The sequence below is a fragment of the Rattus norvegicus genome, chromosome 2, assembly GCF_036323735.1.
Source record: "Rattus norvegicus strain BN/NHsdMcwi chromosome 2, GRCr8, whole genome shotgun sequence".
Lineage (NCBI taxonomy): Eukaryota > Metazoa > Chordata > Mammalia > Rodentia > Muridae > Rattus > Rattus norvegicus.
Genome location: NC_086020.1, coordinates 193,603,504 through 193,625,451, shown reverse-complemented (window position 1 = coordinate 193,625,451; position 21,948 = coordinate 193,603,504). Strand labels below are relative to the sequence as shown.

Here is a 21,948-nt window from a genome sequence, read left to right as displayed (position 1 = left end):
CCAGTGCTATTTTTGACAACCAAAGGAAATATAGGTTCTCTGGAAGGAGAAGATATGATTTATAAAGTCGGCTGAGCCAACATCTTCCCAGTTGGAGAGCCAGCCAGTGGCCCAGTATTAATAGGTATGTTCTATACCCCTGCATCATGTGGTTTCTCTGCTGGTGAGTAATGAAGCTATTTAGTTTTCTGAGCAAGTAATAACAAGTCTTGCTGAAGGAAGCTAGTTTTCTTTAAAGCTTTGAGATTGGGGTTTGTGGCTGGGTTGCTTTTTTTCCCCCTCCCTTGGTTGAAAAAAATATAGTCTGCATTGAAATTCTTCTTTACAATAAAAAGGAGAAAACTACTTATTATCCCATGGTTTCCTTGGAACTTGTCCCCACACACACCCAAATTTTGCATCTTGGTAACAAGGCCCTGGTTAAGCCTATCCCGTCACTTAGCAGGCATTTGAGTGTAGTGTCTGCTTGTGCAGAGCAGTTCACGCTTGTGGACTCCCAGATCATCTGGAAAACCTGTGGGAGATTCCTGCTGATTTCTTTTCTCTCACACTTAGGGTAGCAATGATTTACTGCCGTGGGTAGAAGAAGAATTTCAATTTAAGCCCTTTGTCCTTAAAGATCATCCCTAGCAGATAAAAATGAAGAAAAATGGAGAATCAATCTTTAAAATATGATTTTGAAATCAGTAATGGTAGAGAAAGATTCAGGCGTATACCCCCAAACTTAATTATTTGAGTTTGATAGGGCTTGTAAATTGAGAAATGTTTATAAAAAACAGAACAACTCCAAGCATGTGAGCTAGCTAGCTTGTGCTTCTTATATTTTAAAAACTCAGAAACTGTTGCTGATTTATTGGAAATATGCCATCAAATGTAAGGCCTGGGTAGTGCATTAGACTTAATAGAGTGTGCTTAATAGTTTACTAATGATTAAACACTGGGAGAAAGGCCGCCATATGACAGAAGAGCAGTCCCACATGGAAGGCCCAGCTTCTGCTTTGGTCTCTCAGTCTGTGATGTGTCCTTTAGACAGAGACTATGGTGCCTCCTTTCATGGAAGCTGGGAGTTGGCCAGATGAATCCTAAAAGTCCCTCACATGTAACCCAACCCCCCCTCTATCCCTATCCTTTTATCTCTCTGTCCCTCTGTCCGCCCCCCCCACACACACACATCAGACTACATCCACATTGCACAGCACCATCCTCTAAATGAGATTCTCAGAATGCTAGACTTACACAAAACTGAAGCCTTCTCCAAGATGCAGGCTGCTTTGAAAGGCTTCGAGTGCTGTGGTCTTACTGACAGTGCACAATGCCACAGGCTCTAAAAGGGCCAGCAGCCAGTGAAGCTCTCTGCTTCACTTACTCCTCGCCTTGGTCTTTGAGGATGTGGGAGGTAGGAACTGTTGTAAATGTATCTATCTGATGAGCCCACAATCTTAGCCTATAAGGATGAGCCAGTGCAAAGAAGTCCGAGCCTGCACTGGGCGGCAAGCAAGGATGATTTGGGGAGCTCTGGGTGATGCTGCTGTATTCGGTTCCTTGATGTTAAGTCTGGGTTAGTCAGCCTTGTGTATGGTCCACTGCATCATGGTCAAAACAAGGCTGCTACATCTTATCAACTTTTACTACTGTTATTCAGCCATGTCTTAAAAGCATACCCAAGGGGTTTGGGGATTTAGCTCAGTGGTAGAGCGCTTGCCTAGGAAGCGCAAGGCCCTGGGTTCGATCCCCAGCTCCGAAAAAAGGAACCAAAAAAAAAAAAAAAAAAAGCATACCCAAAATGTGTTAGTTCAGTAACACACAGAGGCGTGGGAGTGACTACGGTTAGAGAAGTTGTTACACTCACAGAGTCGCCCAAGGAGGTTCATCCCCAGCACTGCAAAACCTGGTAAAGTGGGAGGGACTCAAGATGACTGTACTCAGCTATCTAGCAAGTTTCAGGCCAGCCTGAACTACGTACAACCCTACCTAAAAAGAAAAAAAGAGGGAGAAAAGAATGAAAAAATGTTTACACAATCCTAAATTTCCACTCTCACACTCCTTCCCTCAAGACAAACCCATTTTAAAATATTATACATATAAAAATTATGTATAGAAAACTCTGTGTTTAGTTTATACATGCCATATATATTAGCACGTGCATTAACATATAACCAGAGACATGAGTATCTCTGGTAACATAAGTACCTTTTGAATCTATGAACACCGTGTTGTATGTGTACTTCGGCTTTACTCGATGTGAACAGTATCCAGCGCCACACTCAGAAGAGTCTTCCAGGCTGTCACCTCTGCTACAACCTAATAGTGCTTAGGGAACGGGTCTCGACCTTCCGTGCTCAGATCCTTTAATACGGTTCTTCACGTGGTAGGGACTCCCAAACATAAAATTATTCCACTTCTGCCTCATAACTGTAATTTTGCTACTGTTATGAATTGTAATATAAATATCTGATATGCAGGGTATCTGATATGTGACTCCAAAAGAGGTCATGACCCACAGATTGAGAAAGGCTGGCTTCGGATTACCCTGGGTGGGTAATCAAACTCTTGGTGGCTCCCTCTGCAGGAGCAATACTTACTTCAATGTTCCTTTCCTCAAGAATCTCTCTGGACCGTAACTACTGTGTGAGAGGGCAGGTGCCCACTTAGTTTCACCACATGAAGGGGTGTGAGTGAGATTCCAGAACTGCCATACAGCCATGCCAATTTATAGCCACTCGAGTGCCTCAATTCCCCGTGTGCACCGACAGGCTGAGCTCCATGCTGGGCACACTTGTGTCAGCACAGGCAGTGCAAGAGCAGCCACTCACATGGAGCCCTCTTAAGCTGTCTCAATCTGCCTTCAGTGCCAATAGACTAAATCATGAAAGAATCTGTCCTTGTGTGTGTGTGTGTGTGTGTGTGTGTGTGTGTGTGTGTGTGTGTGTGTAAATCTGGTATATACGCTGAGAAAACAACTCACAAAGGAATCAACTCTCTCCTTCTGCTACGTAGGTTTAGAAGACCAAAGTCAGTCAGATCATCAGTCTTGGTGGCAAAGTGCCTTTATTCATTGAGTCATCTTCCTGCTCCAGAACCTTATTTTATTTTATTTGATGTGGTCAGGGTCTCATTATGCAGTCCTAGTTGACCTGGATTCACTTTGTAGACCAGGCTAGCCTAGAATTCAGAGATCTGCCTCTGCCTCCCCCTCCCAGAGTGCTGGTATTAAAGACATATGCACCACACCCAGCAAGAGACTTTATTTTGAAGATCATTCGGATAGAAAAATTAATTCAGCAAGTTGTCTACAAACCCAAAGAATAAAAGATAGTAAACAAGCTGTGTGTGAACTAACCCAACTGTGAGAATCATGTTTAATAGCAGGAACTGCGGCAGTTGAGAACGTGGAATCATCTGTTTTGTGGAGGATGATGGAAGGGGAGAGATATTTTGTGCAGTCCCAGAGTCAAAAGAGTCACTTAGACCCTATGAACTCTACCTAGAAAGGCACAGTAAGACCAGATTGCAGTGTGCCTAGCACTCAAATGTCAATCAACCCCACCCCCAGCAAGAGAGCCCAAGAGCTCCCACAATACCTTACCTCACAGCACCCAGAGAGATAAATACTGCCAAAATGATACAAGAAGGTCTGGAGAGATGACTCAGCACCAGCTGCTCTTCAGGGGTTTGATTCCAGCACCCATGCTGGCGTCTCATACGGAGCTGTAACTCCAGCTCCAGGGGACCTGATGCCCTCTTCTGGTCTCCAGGCGCCCATGCATACATACATATGCAGGCAAAGCACTGATACCCAGTAAGTTATTAAAACAAAAGACAAGGAGGAGTAAAATCCATGAGAAATCCATATCAATTACAGGAAATACAGTTTATAATTTAAAGTATTCTCACACTGAAACTTCAAGTTCAGGTAGCAATTTCCTTCAAGTACTTAAGGAAGAAATAAAGCCACTTCTGTGTAATCTAAGGGAAAAAGAGAGAAAGAAGAAAGAAACTCCTCTCACTTATGAGGTCAAGCTTACACACACAATATAATATTTACAATATATTATATAATAATATAGTATATTTATATGTTTATATTATAAATTATATGTTTCCATATATATGTACATATAATATAAATATAATATATATAACAAGAAAAGTAGAAAATAAAACTAAATACCAATATCCATCATGAATATACAAATAAAAGTTCTTAGTAAATATTGAAAACCTAACTCAACAATAATATTTACTTATTCAGGGAGTTCATCCCAGAAATGCAATATTGGTTTAACATTCAAAAACTAAAGCTGCAATTCACTATGTTAAGAGAATTGAAGAGAAACCTTCTGTCTCAAGAGATACAGAAAAAAAACATTTGGTAAAATTCTGCTCACGAATGCATGAAGATATTTAATCAGCAACGTGATAAACAACATCTATGGAAAGCCTGTGGCTAATGTCATGCTCAATGGTAAGGAATTAAATGATTGCTCTCAAAAATCAAGAAAAAGACAATATCCACTTTCATTTCTTCTGTTGAATGTTGAATCCTGGAATTCAGCTAAAAGGAAGGAAGGAAGGAAGGAAGGAAGGAAGGAAGGAAGGAAGGAAGGAAGGAAGGAAAGAAGGAAGGAAGGGAGGAAGAGGAGGAGAAGGAGGAAGGAAGGAAGGAAGGAAGGAAGGAAGGAAGGAAGAAAGAAAGAAAGAAAGAAAGAAAGAAAGAAAGAAAGAAAGAAAGAAAGACAGACAGACAGACCATTGGGGCACATGTATGGGCACACATGCACACACACACATGCACACACACAGAGCTGTATATACACATGCACACATATGTACAGCTAGACACACATATATATACACACAGGTACATGTACACACATGCACAAATTATCTTCATTCACAGAAAACATGTTCATGTAAAATTCTAAGGAGTTATAAAGAGAAATCAGTCTATAATGCCAGCACTCAGGAGGCTGAAGCAAAAGAATCTTGAGCCAGAGGCCAGCCTGGGCTGCTGTTGTTTTAAATCTCTCCAAAAAAAGTTCCCAGAACTGACCAATGAGTGAGACTAGCAATGTATTGAACCCTGTGACAAACCTCAGGGCCTCAGGAGACTGCAGCAGTCCGGTGGGTAAGGTGATTGCTGTTCAACCTTGGATCCCAGCCCCTGTGTTAATCTGGCTTAGTGGCACCCCACCCCCAACCCCTCCACCCCACTCCCACCCCACCTTGTAACCACAGCATTGGAGAAGCAGGGAGCAAGCAGCTCCCAGGAGGCTGACAAACCACAGAGGCAAGTGACAGACTGTCTCGAAGACCAAGTGACAGGAGAGGATACTCTGTATCAACCTCTGTCCTCTGAGCATGCATAGCCTCAAACCCACACTTGTGCACAAATATGCATACAACACACACACACACACACACACACACACACACACACACACACACACTGATTTCTTTTTTCTTTGCGACAATCTTGCTATTCACCACACTTTGCCTCCTCATCTTTGCTGAATACTGGCATTATAACCATGAATCACTGTACCTGGCATCAATCATAACTCTATAGATAGCAACAAATGACCAGAGTTTGGAATTTTTTTTTTTTTTTGGTTCTTTTTTTCAGAGCTGGGGACCGAACCCAGGGCCTTGCGCTTCCTAGGTAAGCGCTCTACCACTGAGCTAAGTCCCCAGCCCCCAGAGTTTGGAATTTTTAAGACTTTTTATTGATTCTTTGTGAATTTCTCATCATGCACCCCAATCCCACTCATCCCTGTCCCTCCATCTCTGCCCTCTGCCCTTACAACCTCCTCACCAAAAGAAAACAAAAAAATCAAAGCATTCCACCTCGGAAGCTGTGGTGTGTCCCACAGTGCACCCTTTTGAAGTTTTACCTGCAACTGATCATTGCAGTGAGTCATTGTTCTGGTTTGAGGCTTCTGGCTTCTGCTATACTCTCAAGACTGTCACCAGGACTCCTCTCATAGCCGAGTGTGACCCCTGTGTCATGGAGATCCTAAAGCTTTGGTTAGCCCCTTGCTGTGCTGCAGCAGCTCCTGGATGAGGTAGATGCTGGGGTGGGCCAGCTCAAGCCCTGGATCTGGGGCTGGACAGCATCTGAGTTAGCTCTCCTGTACTCACACCATCAGGACCAGCTCTCCCCTGTGCCCAGGCCCTCGGGCCAGCTCTCCTGCACTCCTGCCACCAGTTTCCGAGATAGCTTCAAAAACATGAAGTACTAAGAAGTAATTGCACCAAGATACCTGTGAACCCTGCATGATGAAAGCTGCAACCCAGAGCAGAGAAAAGCTCGCAGGGTCTCAGTAAACAAGCGCGACTTCGAAGCGAGGATTCCATACTGTAAAGGTGCCAGGTTTGAACATATTGAAACGTCCCACACTGACCTGCAGCCTGTGATGTGCTCACAGATTTTTTTTTTCCTGAGACAGGGTCTCTTTCTGTAGCCCTGGCTGTCGTGGAGCTCGATCTGTAGACAATGGTGCCCTCCAACTCACAGAGATGCACCTGCCTCTGCCTCCCAAGTGCTGAACTAAAAGCATGTGCCGCCACCGCCCAGATTACTCACACATTTCCTTCCTTCCTTTCTTCCTTCCTTCCTTCCTTCCTTCCTTTTTCTTTCTTTCTTTTTAAGATTTATTTATTTATTTATTTATTTATTCATTTATTATAAGTACACTGTAGCTGTCTTCAGACACACCAGAAGAGGGCATCAGATCCCATTACAGATGGTTGTGAGCCACCATGTGGTTGTGGGGATTTGAACTCGGAACCTCTGGAAGAGCAGTCAGTGCTCTAACCACTGATGCATCTCTCCAGCCCACTCACACGTTTCTTAAAAGAACCCACTTTGGGTTTGTTTTGCTTTGTTTTGCTTGTCTGATAAAAATTGAAAAGTTGACTCTAAAATTTGCATGTGCATGTTGCAGAAATTTGATCCACTATGAACCCCGAGATTGTGTCATTTACTGGAAATGCCTGTTTCTAGCTGTGGTATGGTTGTGCCTTTGCACTTGCCTTTAATCCAAGAGTTTTCTGATTGAATATGGTAAACAGGATTAAATAAAGTCAACCACAGTCAGGGGCGGAGCAAGCAACCTGCTGACAGGAAGTGAACATAGGGAAAAAAACGTCAATAGCAAGAGGGAGTCAGGAGACCGGATGGAGAGAAGCACGGAAAGTAGAGGGAGGGACATTCAGTTTGAAGGACTTTTTTTTTCTTTTTTTGAGAGCTATGAGAAAGGGGCATTCCTATTGGGATGTAGGCTGAGGAAGAAGGTCAGCTGGGTGCTTTCTCTGCCTCTCTGAGCTAGCAGGCTTTTACCTCAGCATCTGGAATTCTGCATCTTCATTGGTAAAACCGAATGATTGAGATTTTGTTTTAAAACATGCAAAAGATGTGAAAAAGCCAAAGGAGTTTTGGAAAATCACAACAAAGCTATTTTGGCAAATTTCCAGGGAGGAATTTTTGAGACTGGTTCTCTCTATATAGCCCTGGCTGTCCTGGAACTCACGATGTAGTCTAGGCTGGCCTTCAACTCACAGAGAGCCTCCTGCTTCTGCCTCAACAAATGCTGGGATTAAAGGCAGGTGCTACTGAAGGACCAGGAAAGATTCAGACCCCTGGCAAACAGAGTAGAGCCAAAAATGTAGGTCAGCCAGTTCAGTGACTCTGCTCCAGGAACTTGACTGACCACAGAACTGATGATTACACCAGCCAGTTCAACAACTCTCTCCCAGGAATTAGCTGACCATAAAGTTAGATTACAATCTTGAAAACAATCTTGAGACACAGGGAGCTTCTCCTTGTGATTTTTCACTGGTATTCTCGACATTTTCCAATGACGCCATCCCTACCCCCTTGGGTTGTGGCTTCTTCCTTCTCCCAGCTACTTGGGGTCAAACTCCTCTACCCCTGCGTGGGATACGAGTCTCGACCCCAGTGCACTGGTTCCTATCAATAAACCTTGTGTGATTACAGCAAGGACGGTCTCTTGTGAGCTCTTGGGGTGGGGGGGGTCGATTCATCCCGAGACTTGAGTGAGGGTCTCCTGGTTCTGGGGGTCTTTCACTACCATGACTGGCTTAGGAGAAAAATCTTAGATTTTTGGTAAATGGTGATTTGTTAGGAAACAAGAAGCTCTTACCATAAAAGAAAAAAAAAAAAAAAAAAAAAACGACAAGTGAAACTTGCTCGGATTCTAAGATGCTGTTTTATATAAGGCCCCATTAAAGGCATCAGTGCTCCAGTTCAAAGGTAGAGTGCTTCTTGCCTAGTACGCAAAAGGGTCTGGGTTCAGTCCCCAGCTCCGGGAGTTGGGAGAGGAGCCTCATTAATAACATAAAAGTGAAAGCCTCAAGCCCTGTCTCAGCAGAGCTGTCAAATGTAAATCAGACAAGGTCAGCACTGGGGAACCTCCCATGATGGGAGGAGAGTCTAACCGCAGCCTCCTTTCTTTCCCTTCACTGCTATCAGGCTCGCTGTCTCTCTGGGGAGGTCCCAGAGCCCTGAGCAGCGTGATCTGATTCAGCCCCACTCCTCAAACAGCTTTGTCACAGTAGATAGTGAAGCAAAGTGGCAATTGCTCTGGTCTCTGAGAGGAGAGCGATGGAGCCCTTGGTCTCCGTGTACAGGTTGCAGTGTGTGTGTGTGTGTGTGTGTGTGTGTGTGTGTGTGTGTGTGTGTGTGTGTGTGTTTGCACTTGCGTGCTATCGTGTACAGACACCCTACATAGGTCATCCAGCTAGGTGGATTTTTACCTACTGAGCCATCTCATCAGCCCTGAAATATACTTTTCAAAACCAATGTTAGTTTCACTGATTCATAATCAGGAAACAAAAATGAATTATCTTCAGCATATTGGTTACAAAGATGGAAACTCGCTTTAGTCGAAGACTGCTGGCCTCTGAAGCAACGTGACCTGAGGCACGTGACTATTAGGGCAGTTGGTCTCAGGAACAGTCTCCCCCAACCCCACACTCGACTCCTCCCTCATTCCAGCTCCACACACTTGGCTCAAAACTCAACACTTTATAGCTGAGCTCCACTTCCGTCTAGTCTCTCTCTTGGAGCACCAATAGCCACTCAAGAGTCCCTACTTAGCCACACGAGTGCCTTTCCCAGGGTCGATGCATTAGGCCAAGACAAGGCGAGAAAGTTCCAGCTGAAAGGCATAGCCTAGGTCAGCCCTTTTCTGCTGCTGGGGATGTGAAGGAATACCAGCACAAATTTTAAGTTCCTTTTGCCCATCCTGGGCTAGCTCTACCAGGTGTCCATTGTCTCTCCCTCCTGAGCGCACCCAGCACAGGGCCACAGCCTAAACTGAGCTTCCTAGAATCACTGGCTCGTTAATTCAGTCATTTGCCAACTGTGTAGCCCATAGGAGATGCCAAGGGTAAAGCAGGAGACACAGTCCCTGTTTACGCTTTAGCTCTCAATAACTCTTTACAGCGGAGGAAACCTCGCCTCCGGGACCTTTTAGGGGATGGACAGAGAATCCCCAAGAAAAGCAGGGTAGAGACCTTTGCTAGAGGGAAAATGTGCACCTTGGGAATTCCTCAAAAATTCAAAGTCATGTACTTTTCCTTTGATTCACAATTAAAGGACTGCCCCAGCTCCCCAATCCCAGCCCCCCAATCCCCAACCCCTACCCCCAGCTCACCCCCACTCCCTACCAGCCCCATGGAGGCCACAAAGATCTATCCTTCTACCTCACGTTGTTGTATGAGCATTTAAAACTAGTTATCCTTGCTGGGGATGTAGATCAATGATAAAACGCTCACCTACCATGCAAATGGTCCTGCTTTCAACCCCCAGTACCACGAAAATAGACAATTGGATTTGTTTTGTATTTTCCTTTCTAATTAATCAAAGTCTCTTTCTCTAAGGTATTTATGTTCCCAAAGTTAAACTCGGAGTCATCTGGAAAGCTAATTTCTACAAGAGCTGCTTGTTAACCAATATGGAAATGAGGGGAGGGGCGGTTGTTTCAGCCAGATAGATTGGGACCTGGGGACATTCCAGGCACCCAGATGATTTATATCACATTTATAAATGCATGTTTTCTATAACAAGCTATAACAATGACGTCCCCTGGTTCTTCAATTAGTGAGCACTTTCAACCTCTGCGGGCACTAAAATCTCAGGAAGCCGCATCTGAGACACAGCTATGGACGCGATCATCCCAGAATGCAGTGCGATATGGCTTGGCCTTTGTTGTGCAGATGATGTGCGGAGGACAGTGATACTGAAATCTTAATTCCTACTACTTCGTACCTGTCAGCCAACCCCTCCCCCTCCCTTTTAAATCAGGAATGGGGAGCTAACCTCTTCTGCATTTCCCAAAAGAGATGAACGATGCCCAACACAGGCACACAGCAGATACAAACGCGCACTTGGAAATGCATCCACATTTATACTCAATTTACATGAAAGACAGGCCGTGCTTTTTTTTTTTACCCTAACAAAAGGAATGCTTACTAGGGAATTCCTTAAAAATACATTAAAGGCTCTGTTAAATTGAAGAATCACACTGTGCATGGATATATATAATTATCACATGTGACTCCAAGACAAGATGATGATTTTTTAAAAAGAAATTTTTTAAAAATCACATTACTTTTGTATTAAAGTAACCAAGATTCGATTTACATGCAGCGTCTGGAGGACATGTCTATGTGTGAAGACAGCCACACTTGGGAAGATTTGACAACAAATCCTATTCACGGCATCAGAATTCTTGCTGGAGCATCAGCCCCATTCTTAGGAAGAGCTTGGGGGGCTGTGAGGGGGAGACACCTGAGCCCCAGACTCCTTTCCAGTTCTGTGATGAGTCCTTATATTTTGCTGATCACCCTTCAGGTCTTGGATGCAGTTTGCTTCTGGCTGGTGGCAGTTTCGGGGAACGTGGCCCAGCAGACTGGAAATTTACATAGCTCCTGGAAAAGCTATTTGCTGAGCTTACATCAACTATGCCTGACTAGGCTGAGACAGCTGCAGCTTCGCATCGCCTGCGGGTGCAGATGGTGATCCTGACATGCGGCCAGGGCTGGCTGCATACTGCACACACAGACCCCTCCACCACCAGGCTGGCTCTTCCTGCAGAGCTGCAAAGCGCCTGCACCCCACTCCAGCCATTCTGTCATGGCATGGTGGTAGAGAAGGGTCCAGGAGGAAGGGCTTATTCAGCTGCTACCTTCCCCACGGCACATCCTGACATGGGTATGGAGGAAGCACGCATCTAAACGCATAGAAGATTTCTAGCTACTACCCAAAATAGACAGGTCCCTCCAGTGACACAAGTCCTTCCTCCAGCACACTCAAAAGGTATCAACCATCTAATTTAGTATCTCTGGCCCCTGCCAGTCTGATCTGTCTGCCTTCCCAAGCCTACACAGAACTTCATCTTCCAGCAGCAAGCTTCTGTGGTCCCTCCCACCGTTCAGATCAGTCCTCTATGAGAGACAGCAATACTTAGCTTTGAGCTGTCCAAATGCTAATTTGCACATTCATTCAACCAACATTCATGAAGCATCTACTAAGGTCTGTGTGCTAGGGGTACAGTGGTGAGAAAGCCCTGCGTTGGTAAATTATATTAACAGGCTCCTTCCTCTGTGAGGTTCTATCTTGTCAGCAAGATCGGTGAGCAGGTACATAAGGGAAAGATGGAGAGGTGGAGGCACTCAGAAGAGTAGACATATCAAGTCCCAGTGGCACCATAGATCAGCTGATGTGGAAACCTGAAAGGTGAGTAGGCCTTCGGCAGGCCCAGAGGCACTAAGACAGGGACATGGAGTGGGCACTGGACACATAGGAGGCCGGAGTTCCCAAGGACGACATCTCAGAGAATTGAAGCAAGTGCTGAAAAGAGATAGGAATGTATTCATTTGTGCCTTGCATTTTGCCTCGTATGCACTTTAACTTTTTAATGTAGATGTTTGCTGTCTTGCTGTATTGTTTTTTCCTCTGTGTAAGATCCTTTTTTTATTTATTCTGACAGGGTCTTCTGTGTCCCAAGCTGACCCTAAGCTTACTATGTAACGGAAGATGGCACTGAACTTCTGATTCTCCTGTATCTCCCTCCTGGATGTGAGCCACCACAACAGGTCTGTGTGACGATGGTGGGGAGTAAAGCCAGGCTTCATATATGCTAGACAAACACGCTACTCACTGAGCTACCCCAGCCCAAGGCTCAGTTCACAGTGTGAGCTTTCAAATGGTTATCCAGATGTGTCTCACCACCCTTTCCCCAAAGAACACTTGGTGAGATAAATGTCACTTCCACCTCCCCTGGCTTTGGGAGGACAGACAGTGGTCCCCTCCCCTGTGCAATGAGGATGGACTAGAGGGAAGGAGCAGGTCTGCAGGCACTTTAGGATTCACAGAGGGACATTTCTTGGAACTCAGTTTTCTTGAACTTCTCAACACAATTCAATACCCAGAACTCTGTCTGCTTCTCAAAACTCTCTCCCCTTTGACTTTACAAGACACAGCCTTCTTCCTCCCAGCTCCCTCGCTTCTTCTGTCTTCTTGGTAATTCCCTTAACTCATCTCTCCAATGACCAACGTGTGGTTGTTTCTAGCAGTGTACGACAGATCCAGCCGAAGCAGCCCATGGTGGTTCTGAGGAGGGCCTACCAATTGCTATTCAAGACTTAACTTCCAAAACTCATTCCTGTTTGTAGAGAACCTGCTTTGTACATGTCTTGGTAGGAAGCTGAGCTGCTGCCTCACCCACAGAGACCAGACATAGCTCAGCCAATCAAAGCTTCAGCCACACTCAGTCGAGATCTTTCCAGATGACAACTGTAACAGCAGTCCCCAGAGACCATGGAGTGTCAGTAACACAAGATGCCACAGCTGGGGTCAGTAGTGCCTCCAGAAACAGTGGCTACCTCCAGGCTGTGCTGTTGTGTGTGCATGCGCATACACACACACACACAGACACACAGACACACAGACACACAGACACACACACACACACACACACACACACACACACACACGTCCTGAGCATAGTACTTCTTTCCAATTCTTTCTGTTTGCCTCACATGCCTACCTCTGCAGGCCTCAGTATCTGTTCAGTAAATCTTTTTCTGCTTAAATAAACTGGAATTAGGATCCATTCTAGTGAAAGGTTTCTGTCTATTCTGTTCCCTGGAGAGTTGATCCAAGGCTTTGTCTGAATCAGTGAGTTTTGAGGGATGGGCCTCAGGGCCCCAGTGGGAGGACAAAGCAGATCATAAGATGGGCTGAGGCTGAGCCCATGGGTTCCAGGTCAGCCTAAACAGCATAGTGTGAACCTGTCTAGAAAATAAAATACAGAACTTTTAAAAAAATATTTTTAGTTTTATTTTTATTTTATGTATATGAGTGTTTTGATAAATGTATGTATAGGCATCATAATGGAGTCAGGAGAGGTATGGGATCCCCTGGAGCTGGAGTTCCAGATGCTTATGACCCACCATGTGTGTGCTGAGAACAGAGTCCTCTGCAAGAGCAGCTGAGCTCTCTCTCCTGACCCTAGAACACACTTTTTTAAAAAGTAAATATTAATTTTTATTAAGCTTTAGTCTTAAATGTGCATTTTTCTAAAATCCTATATTTCTCAGTGGGGAGAGCTCATAAAGGCCTTCTGCTGAGGCCCGTAGGACGTGACTCCCTTCAGGCAAAGCATCTGTGTGGTGGCTTGGGTTGGCAAATGAACACCACTTTCTTTATAGGATGCCATTTGTCTTAGGGTTTTACTGCTATGAACAGACACCACGACCAAAGCAACTCTTATAAAGGCAAACATTTAATTGGGCCTGGCTTACAGTTTCAGAGGGCTGGTCCATTATTTTCATGGCAGAAAGCATGACAGCGTGCAGGCAGATGTGGTGATGGAAGAGCCAAGAGTTCTACGTCTTGATCCAAAGGCAGCCAAAAAAACTGTCACACTGGGTGTAGCTCAAATCAATAAATCAGGGGTTGGGGATTTAGCTCAGTGGTAGAGCGCTTGCCTAGCAAGCGCAAGGCCCTGGGTTCGGTCCCCAGCTCCGAAAAAAAGGAAAAGAGAAAAAAAAAAAAGAAAAAAGAAAAAACACACAGACTCCGGTCATTCGTGTCAAGAGAAGGCCAGATCCTTTGCCTCACTCACCACATATATACCCCCAGTTCACTGGTGGAAAATTCCAGGAAGCACAGTGGGAAAAACCAGCTTATGGCCTCAGGAACAAAAGACCAAGTTTACTGGGGAGAAATTCAGGAATAACAGCCTAAGCCCCCAGGAACAAAGACTGAAGAACAAAAGACAGGAGTGAACCATCGCCCAGGTGTACCACCCAGGTGTGTCGCCAGAGTGGTACACCTGGGTGGTACACCTGGGTGGTACACCTGGGTGGTACACCTGGGCCAGGGCGTTCCTTTGTTAGGAACAAAAGGCTTCTACATGCATCAGCAGGGCTCAGCAGGGGACAAACACTGCAGGGGACCCAGGAGGGTCTGACAGAAGACAAGTGGAGGGCCAACTCTCCCATGCTCACATCCTCAACCCGAACCACAGCTCTTCTATGCTGCCCAGGCAAGGAGCAAGGCCTGTTTTCTGAGTGCTGCAGTAGGTGAGAGGCAGGGCCTGCTCTCAGGGCCCCAGGTCAGGTCTCCTGCCTGCTGCAGATGGTGAGGGGTGAGGAGGGAAGAGAGCATCTCTTCCTCCTCTGTACCACTGCATGGAGACTAGCTGCGGGGCCAGTCTCCCACACTGGCTAACATCCTGTGGTGGAAGGTCACTCCCACCTCCTGCAATGTGTGCACTGTACAGGGCACTCTCCCTAGCACTTCAGCGGCTTAGGGGTGGGGTCAGCACTCCTGTTCCCATCCCCCAGGGTCAGCTCTTCCACGACACCCAGGTGAGAAGTAGAGCCAGTTCTGCACAATTCTCAGACATCACCATGCCCCTGAGTGGCAGGGGCGTCTTCCTGGCCTTTGGTGATAACAGACCCCTGCTGCTAGAGGGTCACAGACCCAGATGCGGCCCCCTGTGGTAGCACAGGCCAGGACACCACCACCGTCCCAGGTAGCATCACCAGCTTCTCACACCAGGCTGTTTCTCACTGTCCTTGAGTCTCCAGCTCTGCCTCTCTGCACTGTGCCCACATCCTTCTCTTTCTCTTTCTCCTCTATTTCACCACCACTTACTTGTTCTTTTTAGTGATGCCAGGAGTCTGAGAGTCTGGGTCAGCTCAGGAATGGTCTCTGGAGTGCTGTGCCAGACTGGTGTACTATGGCACCTGGCATGGTCATCTCAGGCATGGTCTGCCTCCACCCTCAGGGCCTGTGTAGAGCAATACTGGTGGTCATCTCAGGATCACTTCAGGAATGTAGGCTACTCAATGAATATCCTAGTAAGAGCACCAGTGGAAGGGGAAGCCCTGGGTCCTGCTAAGACTGAACCCCCAGTGAACTAGACTGTTGGGGGGAGGGCGGCAATGGGGGGAGGGTTGGGAGGGGAACACCCATAAGGAAGGGGAGGGGGGAGGGGAATGTTTGCCCGGAAAACGGGAAAGGGAATAACACTCGAAATGTATATAAGAAATACTCAAGTTAATAAAAAAAAAGGAAAAAAAAAGGAAAAAAAAGAATTAAGCATGTAGAAAAAAAAGGAAGAGGAGGAGACTAGGACAGAAAGGTAGAGACAGGAGGCAGAGAGAGAGAAGTCATGGCAGGACAATATGGCAGGTTGCGTTAAAATTGTGCTCTGTGTATTTACAGGTTGTTATCAATGTTCCTAAGGGATGGATGGTACAGGGCTTTGTATGTTTAAGTGGATAATTATATCTTATCAATTGGATCTTAAAAAAAAAAAAGGAATGTAGGCTACTAAAGAGAGCATAGACTTGGCCTCTCTCCTCTCTGCCACCTAGTGGCCAACCTGTGACATAGCAGTCACACTTGCACGGCTTCTAGGGGCAGAGATTTTAAATTTTTTGTATTTATGTATTTAATTTTATATGTATGGGTGTTTAGCCTGCATGTATGTCTGTGCGCTATACTCATGCTGAAGCCTACAGAGGTCAGAAGAGGGGTCAGATCCTCTGGAACTAGAGCTACAGATGTGTGTGAGCCACTCTGTGGTTGCTGGGATTCAAACCCAAAACAGCCAGTGCTCTTAACCACTGAGCCATCTCTCCAGCCCCCGACCTGTTTGTTCGTTTGTTTGTTTGTTTATTTGTTTTTCTTAATGTCAGCATTTAAATCCACAAAAATCCGTCTAAACTCTGCTTCAGCTACATTCCGGAAACTTCATCATGGTGGGTGTGCAATTCCACTTAAGTTCAAGCATTTTCTAACTTCGCTCTGAATTCCCTAGTGTTCTGCTGCTTACTTAGAAGTAGGTGGTTCCATTTCCCTAGATTGTGTATTGCCGTCAATTGCTGGCATCTGAGAGCACACTGTGTGCTCCACGGGTTTTAGGGCCGACCCTATGGTCTTTCTTGTGGGGATCACAGCACACCATCGAGAAAGCATTCAAATTCTGAAGATGGAGGGTACGATGTTCGTATCGATTAGGAGAGAGCCGTTGGTTGCATTGTTCGGACCCTTTAAACCTTGTGATTTTTTTTCAAGTTTCTCTATCAGCTGCTGAGATGGGGCCGGCGACTCACGGTGTCTGAAGCCACTGTTAGGTGCACACGTGTGCTTACTGTCTTCTCCGGCCCGATCATCCGATCCCTGTGAAACAGCCTGCATTTATCCCTGAGCGTGCTTCCTTGCCTTGAAGTTCATCTTCTCTGCCTGTGCCTCTGGCAACTGAAGTAAAGCGACATCCTTTCCTACATGACTGTGTCACCCTGGTATCTCCCCACCCCATCTCGGCACAAAGCTGAAACAAGCCGCGAAAGTGGCGGGAACCAAAACGACTATTTCCTCTAATGCAAATGAGAGAGGGGTAACCAAAAGACTGGCCCATCCCCCATTTCCATCTCGGTTTCCTCTCCGAAAGGCCGAGCCGTGCAGCCTGCCCATTCCCCAGTCTCCACTCTGAAAGCAGCTCTACCCATTGCTGATATTTTTAGGCTCTATTAAACCCGAGACTTTCAATAATGCATGAAGAGGAGAAGCATTTCATGGCTAATAAAGCAGGTTGGAAGACAAACTTTTGGGGGAGAGTGCAACCGTGAACATGATCAATGGGGCTCCGACACATTTCCCTGTCTAGTGAAGGTCCGGGGGAGCCGTTTGGGGAACTCTGAGGAAATCAGGTAGCAGCTTAGCTGTGATTTTTTTTTTTTTTTTCCTTCTGATCAAGCTCTTCAGAACATCTTCTATTCCTGCTAAGGGAAATAGCTAGAAATATAGATGTTTATAACCTGCAGCACAGATGATACACAGGGTGCCCCTAAACGTTTGTGTTGATAAACAGTTTAGTTGTTGTTTCTAAATTGGCAAGGCTTGGCTGCTGAAGAAACTTCTTGCTAGCTTTGGATGGTTTCCAGCCATTCTGGAATCTAATAGCCATACGGGATGTCGGTGATCTAGATAGATGTATTGATTCCTAGGCATCTCCACGAATGCTACTTTAGGCACCTACATAGGCGGGACCTAAAAGGCTCCCAAAAGCCCTGAAACAGCAGCAGCCTGACCACATTGCTTTGAGAACTTTTCTTCAAAGAGGCCACAGGTTGCTCCTACATGTGCAACATTAAAACCCATTAACACATTGGAGCCCATTATTTTGTCTTGTGATGTGCAGGCGTTGGAGTCCATCTCAGAGCAGAGATCTCCCTCCCTTTGGTCCCTTGCCTTCTAGCCTGAATTTTTTTTTTTTTTCGTTATCACCCAAAACAGATGATACCCAAGCTCCTCACATGTCCGGCTCCAACCTATTTGCCTGAATCATGTGCTTCTTCTAGCTCAGCTTCCAGGCCGTTCCCACCGGTCTCTGTTTAAATAAATCTGACTGCACTGACTAATTCCCTGTGTCGATCTGACGGGCCTCGCAGATGTCCAGTTTCTGGGTTTGTCTGTGAGGGCGTTTCCAGGAGAGACTAGCAGAAGAGCAGAAGGAATAAGAGCGTCCCGCTGGCAGCTCTAGTAGGTATCACCCCATCTGTATCAGAGAACAGAGCTGACCATGTATACATCACAGTGGCTTCCAGGCTGGGGTCCACGTCAGCCAACAATGGCTGTCTCATGGCACAAATGCCCAGAATGTGGCAGTTGTCCAGCCGTTGAGGCTGCTGTCTCAGCAGCCCCAATCTGGAGTCCCTGGAGAGCTGGTGGTGTTCAGTCCATGTTAGAGTCCTAAAGAAACTGACAGCAACAAAGGGGGCGGGAGGGGGACAAGCAGGCAAAAAAACAAAACTTCCTTCTCCTGTGTCTTTTTATCTGAGCTGCCACCGCAAGGTATGGTCCAGACTTGGGGGGGGGGGGGCTCTTCCTGGCTCAAACAGTCTGATCAAGAATATCCCCCAGAAGCTTGGGTTCAGTTGATTCCAGATGTAGAGAGGTTGACAATCAGGATTAATCATGACACTATCCATGAAAGGCAGAACAGAAGGACAGAGGAGGAAAGTATGTTGTCTGTCTACCTGCCTGTCTGTCTGTCTGTCTGTGGGTCTGTGTGTCTGCCTTTGGTCCTTGGAACTGGTAATCTAACAGTTCCCAGAACTCAGGAATTCACACCAGTGTGACTCCTTGGTCATTCTACTCCACACTTACACATTAATGAAAAATAAGTAGAACGCAAAGTCTCAGGTGGCCTCGGTGATGACAGGGCCCACAGCAGCCCTCGGGAATATGTCCTGACTCTTAATCATTTTCCTTTTCAGGGAGTGGGTTCCAGACAGGGTTTCTCTGTGTAGCCCTAGCTATCCTGGACCTCTGCTCTGTGGACCAGGCTGGCCTCAAACTCAGAGATCCTCCTGCCTCTGCCTCCCGAGTGCTGAAATTAAAAGACAGGTGCAACCACCACCCAGCTAAAGTTTAATGTCCCAAGTGTAATTTGTTGTTGTTTGTATTTGTTTGTTTTCTTTTTTTTTTCTTTTTTTCGGAGCTGGGGACCGAACCCAGGGCCTTGTGCTTGCTAGGCAAGTGCTCTACCACTGAGCTAAATCCCCAACCCCTTGTTTGTTTTCTTATTTGGGTTTTTTTTTTTTTTTTTTTTTGGTTGGTTTTGGTTTTGATTTGGTTTGGGTTTGGAGTGGGGGGTTGTTTGGTTTGGTTTGGTTTTTGTCCGTTTTGTTTTGTTTTGTTTTGTTTGTGGGTTTTTGGGGGTTTTTTTGGGTTTTGTTTTTTTTTGTTTTTTGTTTTTGGTGTTTTTTTGTTTATTTTTTGTTGTTGTTGTTTGTTTTTGTTTTTGTTTTTGTTTTTGAGACAGCGTTTCTCCGTGTAGCCCTGGCTGTCTTGAAACTCACTTTGTAGACCAGGGTGGCCTTGAACTCAGTGATCGCCAGCCTCTGACTCCTGAGTGCTACCCCTCCCAGCTCCTGTTCATTTTCTAATCCTGGCTGGCTAGACCTGTAGACTCCGTGTGCTGTCCAGGTCCTCCCTAAGTCAGCTCCTTTCCCAAGTCATCCTAGGCTGGCCTCTGAGGTTCTCACTCAAGGACCCAACAGTAAAGAATCAACAAGGGCTATGGGGAAATTAAGGGCTGACTGTAGGATTGGATTTTCAAGAACAAGGCAGTAAAATCTAGCTAATATACAAAGAATATGGCAGCTGCTGGCCCTCGGTGGTAAATTGCTAAAATTAAATTATCACTTAGAGTCACCTGGAATAAAAAAACTCATTCAGGCAAAACTTTGAAGGCCATATTGCTACTCGCACAGAGCAAAATGAAAAGCATGAATCTTAGGAGCTGTTGTGAGTGTGGCTTCTCCTACGAAGACTGGATAGCCGGAAAAAAAAAAAAATAGGTAAGTTTAAGCCTCTCTTTTCCAACCCCAAGAAATGAGCTAAAACAACCTCTTCAAGCACAGCCAGACTTCAACGTCTGCTGAATTGACACCCACCCCCCCACCCTCCAGCTGCAGTGATGGTGGTTCAAGTTCAGGAATGACTGTAAGGACATTTAATAAGATCTGAAGGGGGGGTTGGGGATTTGGCTCAGTGGTAGAGCGCTTGCCTAGGAAGCGCAAGGCCCTGGGTTCGGTCCCCAGCTCCGGAAAAAAAAAAAAAAAAAGAACCAAAAACAATAAGATCTGAAGGACTCGAACACCCTGAACATTGAAACTCCTGTGCCCTCTGTGTTTGCTTCTGACTGACGGAAGGGCCTGTCACTCACTGCTTTGTGGGTTTCTAAAGACAGTCAGACACCAGTGCGGCCTGGAAGCAGGAACCCCAGCTTGTTCCTACCAGAAAGGTTAAAGGTTAAAGGTAAGACACATGTCAAAAAGGGGGTTGGGAAACCCCTCAGCCTTAGATAAGTGCATCTAATTGATTAGCTGTTATGTATGGTATGATATTGTACGGTATGGTGTGGCATGTTATGTTATGTTATCTTATGTTATGTTATGTTATGTGATGTTATTTATGTAGCAGAACTATCTGGGAGCAGAAAGTTGCCCCATGGCCATAGACTGACTTTTACTCAAACCTCTTCAGAGTCTCTGTGCAAAACAACGGGCCCCGACATCACTGCCACCACCACACACACACACACACACACACACACACTCACACACACACACTCTCACACACACTCACATACACACTCTCACACACTCTCTCACACACACACTCACACACGCACACACTCTCACTCTCACACACACGCGCTCGCACACACTCACACACACAGACACACACTCTCACACACACTCACACACACGCACACACTCACACACACTCACACACATGCACACACACTCACACACACTCTCTCACACACACACACGCACACACACACACTCTCTCACACACACACACACACACACACACACACTCTCTCTCTCACACACACTCCCCTCCCCTACCACCTACACCTTATTTCAGGTGCCCTCAAAATAAGCACCATTAAATTGAGGGTGTGGTGAGGGAGGGGCAGAGGGCAGAGTATGAAACATGAAGGAGGTCTTCAAGCCAGAGCCAGGGTCCTCAGGCTTAAAAATCCATGTTCAGACTCAATGGATGGAACGAACCAGAAGCAAAAAGACAGGAAGGTTCAAGACAAGACAGGCCTGAAAAATCTTGTGACTACGAACCAGGCAGTCTCCTTGCCTAAAATGGAATTGAGACAGTTTCTGTGGAGTAGGTCAACTGGTAAACATCTTAGGTGTGGTAGGTGTCATGCCTCTGAACCTTCTTCCTGTGTATGAAGAATCTGCCACGGGTGGAGGGCAAGAGTAAGAGCCCCTCCTTCCGCCAAGGCCCCTTCTCCCCAGACCCTGTACCCAGAGCATTTCAGGATGTGGCACAGGACAGTTCAAGTTCCACCCAGCCACTCTCCTGTGGCCCATGTTGGGAGGCAGTGTGTTCTCTCTGAGGGACCAGCAGGTCCTGACCAGCCGGCCCTTGTGGTATGCCCCTGGAGCAGTGCCTGACCATTGTGCTTCCCCTGCACTCCTGCTCATTTTACTTGCCTGGTCTCCAGCTTGCCTGCCAGTTCTAGACAGACCTAATGTCATTCCATTAAGTTCTTCTTGCTGCCTTGGTTACCCACTGCCACTGCTTATACAGGAAGCTCAAGCAGGACTGTCAGCGCAGGTGCGGTTTGAAGTTGTGACTGTGTAGATAAGAGTAAGCCACAGAGAGAATCTCTGCAAGGAGGAGACAGGGATCTATAAAGGGGAGGAGTGGGAGCTGGCAGTGTGCCTGGGGGTGGGGTGGGGAGCAGCCAGTGAAAGACTCCGGAAGTTAAGAGACTTGAATACAAAGAAACTCAGTTCAAAGCTCAGTATTTGGAACTGGGGTTATTCTGTTTGTGAACAAAGCACAAAGTAGGTCAGTGCCTT

At 46.1% G+C, this 21,948-nt stretch overlaps 1 pseudogene; it reads right to left on the bottom strand.

Annotated features, from left to right (window-relative positions):
* Positions 1 to 15,863: 15,863 nt before the first annotated feature.
* LOC120101328 (small nucleolar RNA SNORA17) lies at positions 15,864 to 15,968 on the bottom strand (annotated as a pseudogene).
* Between the last annotated feature and the right edge of the window lie 5,980 nt (positions 15,969 to 21,948).